The following is a 6,076-nucleotide window of genomic DNA, read 5'->3' as shown; positions in this document are numbered from 1 at the left end:
TCGTTAAAGACGGACGAATCTGATTAAGTATTCTATACAGATTTAATGTAAAAAATCAAATTTTGATTTTGCAATTCATGTCATTGACATTTATAGAATTATCAAAAATAGTGTAATGATAGTGAAACATTAATGTAACAACTCTTTTTTCAGTGTGTAAGTATCAGGTTCAAGTTTAATTAGAGACGTATTTATAATTAAAACTGCAATGCAATACACTGAATTACTCTTAAACAGAAAAAAATCCTTTCTATAGATTACAACCACTATTATTTACTCATTGACCATTGACAAAGAGCAAAACAAAGTGAAAACTGTAACCATATTTGAAGCATGCAACATGTCTTTGTCAAGCAATCATGAGTCCGAAAATCGTGATTTTTTATGTCATTGGTTGATTATGAGTTTGCTTCACACGACATATATATTGATGTTCAAATCAATTTTCCAAGCCAACCCAATTGATTGCTTCATCAAAACATCATATTTCTTTTATTGCATATGTACAAGTTTGAAGTTCAATAAATACGTTTTGAAATGTTTATAACAAACAAGCATAACGTATTAATAAGAAGATTAAACTCTGATACACTGTTTTAAAGTCAATAATCAAATACCCGTTTTGCAATTCATTTCATGGCAATTCACACAATTATAAAATTCATCAAGAAGGTGTCGAACTAATGTACCAAATTTCTTTTTTCAGAGTGTGAGTAGCAATTTCACATATGATTGAGAGAAGTATTTATGATTTAGTTGCAATGAAATGCAAAAAAAATAGCTGTTATATATAGAAGTTATTTTCCACGTTAAATAGTACAATCATTATTATTTACATAATCGCCGTTGACCATGAGCAAAACGAATAGAAAATTGACACCATAGTTGAAGCAGCATGCAAACCTTCCTTGTCAAGCATACCAAAAAGCAATAACTATTTTTGTGTAAAGTATATTGCTCAATATGGTTTGTCTCTACTTAACACAAACATGTATTTGGTTGTTGTATCAAGGCAATACAAACGATTGATCCATCAAAATATCATCCATGCTAATAAAAAATTCAAGAGCTGATTTATTTTCTCATTTGTGTGTCATTTTTGTGAATAAGATCAAACATTTGAAAAACAAAAGCACTAACAACAGACCGTAGCTATCACCAGGTCAAATTGCGTTTTTTGCATAGTAAGATGAATATGATCATGATTTAATATTATCCTTAAAATTAATTAAAAAAAAGTATCTTCATGAGAGAGTTAAGTTAATCATATGGTGCACACACTATTACAAAACGTAATGTGTTACAGGTCACGTCTAATGAGATAAGACTGTAAATATTTAGATCTTCCCTACAAAAAGCAGTTTCACAAAGCAAAAACAAATGGAGAATAATGTGTTAGGTTTTTTCTATGTCATGTCTTCTGTACTATTATTTGCCTGTTTAACTTTTTATTTGTAGCCATGGCGTTGTCAGTGTATTTTCTATCTATGAGTTTGACTCTCTGGTATCTTTCGTCCCTCCTTCAACTTGTAAGAACATTCTTGTTATAATGTTCCTTTTTTTCAGTGAGAAGATTAAGTGCGAGATTTGCTGTGTGTAAGTACTATAGTCTTTTAATATATAAAGCCAAGATTTTGCATAAAAAAACAGGATTATATTTCATTCGTTGTGAAAATCTATCAGTTAACATTTGTTTGAACCAATGTTCCAATGAGGATCAGTGAATACCTTATCAAACGATATCAAATATAACCTTATAAAACGATAACAAATATAACCTTATAAAACGATATCAAATATAAAGGAGAGTAATTTCATCTTTAAAATAACATTAAGTAAAGAACTACAATGTTTTTGTACGTCCGTTGGCATTTTTTTCCGCTATCAAATGAAGGCAGTATACAGTGTTCATATTGTTTTTTGTTGAGTAATACGTTTAAACAATCATTCACATTTCACAATAATTTCCTGAAGAAACGTCGCATGATACTGGTGTTATTTTTAGTGAAATCACGGACAAGACACATTCAAGTCATTAATTAACAATCATTAAAAATGATCTTCTAAAGTGTTACAATCATTTTAAAGCTTTTAAATGCTACTTTCAGAATATTGCAATTTTGTATAAGTAACAGACTTGTTTCATCAGGTGAAAATCAATTAAACCTTCATTTTTAATAGTATTTCCTTGTCCCGCGTTACACTTTAAGTTTTTGGAAATTCGGAAAACTGTAAAAACCATATTAGAAAATTACACCAAACGATATAAAAGTCTGTCTAGAACAAGCACGCCATAATTGGACGATGATGTAATGTCGGTCTTATCTTTTAAAAGACGGAATTTCGAGAAAAAAGGATCTAGATGATACAAAATATGTGTAAATAATTATTATACATTAGAGTGAAACAACAGCAGGGGTCCAGTTTATTCTCGGACTTTATCGTTGCTGAATAGCTAACGGAAGTCTTTTGGAGCATCCGAATCAAATAAATAGGCCTCAAACGTGAATCCGACAATCGAAAGCCAATGACGGTAGACCTTGTTGTGTTGCACGACTTCTTAATCCAGTGAAAAGCTTTAAAACTATTATTTAAATAAACAGTTTAGCTAAAAAATGGCAGTTACGATTTTGTGGTCGTAATTATTTGAGTAACGTGCATTTAATTGATCTGAAAGTTCCTTCCTTGTCATTATCGGCCATGGGGGTAGCTGACCAGTTTAACGTTTCTTTACAAAAAAATAGCTGTAGACATGGACACCAACATTCTTATTCGTTTTTAATAACAACTCACCAGTTAATTAACCTCAAATACCCTCGGGGATACTCTGGCTTCCTGTGTTTGTTTAATTAAATCATGCAAATAATTAAAAAATGCTGTTTTTGTCTATGCTATTGATCGATTTTGACAGGTAAATTTAAAAAAAAAAAATTTACTAACTAGCCTTCAAAAAGCGTTCGGAATTCGGTGTTGACAGGGTTCGGTTTTGTCAGGTTAGATTAATGTTAATTGATGGGGAAATTTTTCGGGACTTTGAAAATTGTTCGGTTTAAACTGAAATTCGGTTTTATCAGGGTTCGGTTTACCCATGTTTCACTGTATTAGTATTTTGTACAAAGCTCACACTTTCGCCTCATGCAATTTGTCCTTCATACCCAATTGACGTAGGATGACGTTTTTCTGTTTTTTGTCATGATATTTATTTAATACAGTGTTATTCCCTACATAAATCAAAATATACGGGAAAAAAGTACAAAAAGTTATCTCTATTTTGATAGTAAATTCTCATGAATTTAATCTATGAATATGAATATAATCAGAATATTATATCATCAAATTAGGGATCAGAATATTTTAATGTACCATTATCGAAGCCCCTAGTGGTAGTATCAAGTGAAAAATAGGGACTATCTAAATATTGGTTCCCCAGACGATTACCATTTATCGCTGATAAAAACTTTTGAACACAATTCAGTTCAATTTTCAAAATGCCGACACCTACAACTGGGTGCTTAATGTAGTACAGCGGCAACTATTACATAAACATGAATGCAAGTTAGGTGCTTAATGCAGTACAGCGGTAATTATTACATAAATATGAATGCTCGTGAAAATAATGTTGATGGTATACGTTTATATATGATATGAAAGGTTTCAACTTTAATTTGGTTCGAGTGTCAATGATAAGTATTTTGTAAACGAAACGCGCGTCTGGCGTAAAAACCGGCAACATTTATATTCCGGTATCCATCTATGATGAGTTTTGGTAGATACCTTGTAACAGTATCTTGGCTCCAATTTGCTGATATTGGATCATATTACCGTCTTAATTTCAGCGTAAAAAAGATTATATTAAAAGCCTCCCTTACTGTGGACTAGCACAACCTTTAACCATGCATTCTTTCTTTTTTTGATCGACCTTCTGACGGAACGCTTAAAGCTGAATATTTAGGGCAAACGATTAAGAACAGATAAAAACGACAAAGAACATATAAAAACGTTTAAGATGATCTTTCATTCTGTACATGCAATGATATATTCTTTAGCCAACATGAGTGCAGAAAGTAAGAAGTCGTAAAGCAAAACAGAAAAAAAAATGAAATCAAAAGAGATAATACATCGTGTATTGGGCCTTTTTATGGCTTAGAGTTTAGTAGATGTATATGCATGCTCAACATAACCATACTATTTGACCTACTGAGAGTTGTTCAGTTTTTACTGTTACTCCTGTTTCTCCTAAATTATGGGTGCTAGAAAAACCAGCAGGTAAAATGGTCAATATCAGAGCCGTACGTCTGGTTTTTAAATGAATTATCTTCTTTTAAGAAATATTAATTTTGTCATCCAATTTTTCACCGCTTTCAACTGTCCGTTTTATTTCCTACATAAACTTTAAAGTATCAGTATGTTTTAAATTCATATTGTTTCGTTTCGTTCCGCTTTTATTTCGTTTCGCTTTTTCAGGTATCCCTCTTATTGCCCCTTTTCTATTTTGATATTTTAAGCAAACATTTAAAAAATCAAACTTTCAAAAATTGAAATAATCAAAATTGCGCGTTAGGTTTAGTATTTTAAAAGTTTGGTCAAATTTCTAAACTATCAAGTTCATAAACGATATTTAGAATTTTGATATTTTAATAATTTGGTTAAAATTTCAAAATTTGAAATTTTGATATTTTAAAACTTTGATCAAAATTCCAAAAATCTAAAATTTCAAAACTTTTTAAAACTTTGAATTGCTTAGTGTTACATGGACCAGAAAGTATTGTTTGGACAGTTTTTGACGGCCTTGCACAAAATGAATTTGAAGTGCAATAGGCGAAACAAATAAATACAGTTATGTTATGATATTCAATACCTCTTAACACCCGAAAATGGTGTATTAATACATATAGATAGATCGATAGTTTATTACATAAAACAATGCAATAAAAAAAGTAACACAGAAGTTAAAAACATACGTTCAAGATATTAAATGTGTGATAACAAAAAATAAAACAAACATATTAACAAAGCAAATTAAATAGAAGTCGATTAAAAAAACCTAAAATTGTGGAAATTTTAAACACAAAAAAAAAAAAAATTCTTATGTTAAAAAAAATAATGTTTATATTACGATTTAATTACAAAAAAAAATTAACAGAGAAAATAAAAATGTCCAGCATCATTTCATTTTATAAAACGAGTATATGTATGTATTACAGAAATATGAAATATGTCAAAGAATTTTAAAGGAGTGTATGCAACATATCAACCTTTTCTCAACAATGGTCTAATGATGTTTTAACTAGTTTTGTTACTGATGAGGATATCATAATTCCAATGACAACAAACACATCTTTAAGTATTTGTAACTTTTAATTGTATGTTGAATATGATAATTGTTTTCCATTTGATCTGTTAGTTGATAACGTTTGTCATTTTTTTTTATCAATATACCTTTAACTTGTTATTTCTGTTGTACTGTTTTGTTTATACATTACAATTTTGTAAAAAAAAACATGTAGTAATATAGATACACTTCTTTTTTTACTACAATACCTTTAATAAGCATGTATGTTTATAATTGTTGTAGAGTTTGAATTAAAAAAAATATGACTTGTTTCCTGCTTGTTTTTTTTTTAAACAATAGACAACTAGAATTGAAGATGTGCTTCTAAAACACAAATTATCAAGGTTGTCCCGACTTTTTACCAGATAAAACAACTTTTCAAACAGTGTTCACTAAAAAAGGAACACAACTGTTAACTTTCGTTATCTTTTTCATTTATTTCTACAACTAATCATATGCTCGATTTGGGGGGGGGGGGGGAATTATTGTAATATCATCAAGAAAGACCGACTTTGTTGCAGATATATTTGATAAGGAAAACTGCAGTTTATATTTTTTTAATGAAACTTCCAAATTTGGTAAACTATTTGAATACTGTTGGATTGCTGTTTTTTTTTCGGAATATCCACACAAAATATAATAAAAAAAACATATATTATACTATGACAACTGCCAAATAGAAATAAGACGCATTGGCCTTATCTGTTTGGATGCATTTATACAATATTGTTCTCAAGATATTGA

This window comes from Mytilus trossulus, chromosome 11 (genome assembly GCF_036588685.1).
Source record: "Mytilus trossulus isolate FHL-02 chromosome 11, PNRI_Mtr1.1.1.hap1, whole genome shotgun sequence".
Taxonomy (NCBI): Eukaryota; Metazoa; Mollusca; class Bivalvia; order Mytilida; family Mytilidae; genus Mytilus; species Mytilus trossulus.
This window is presented reverse-complemented; position numbering follows the sequence as displayed.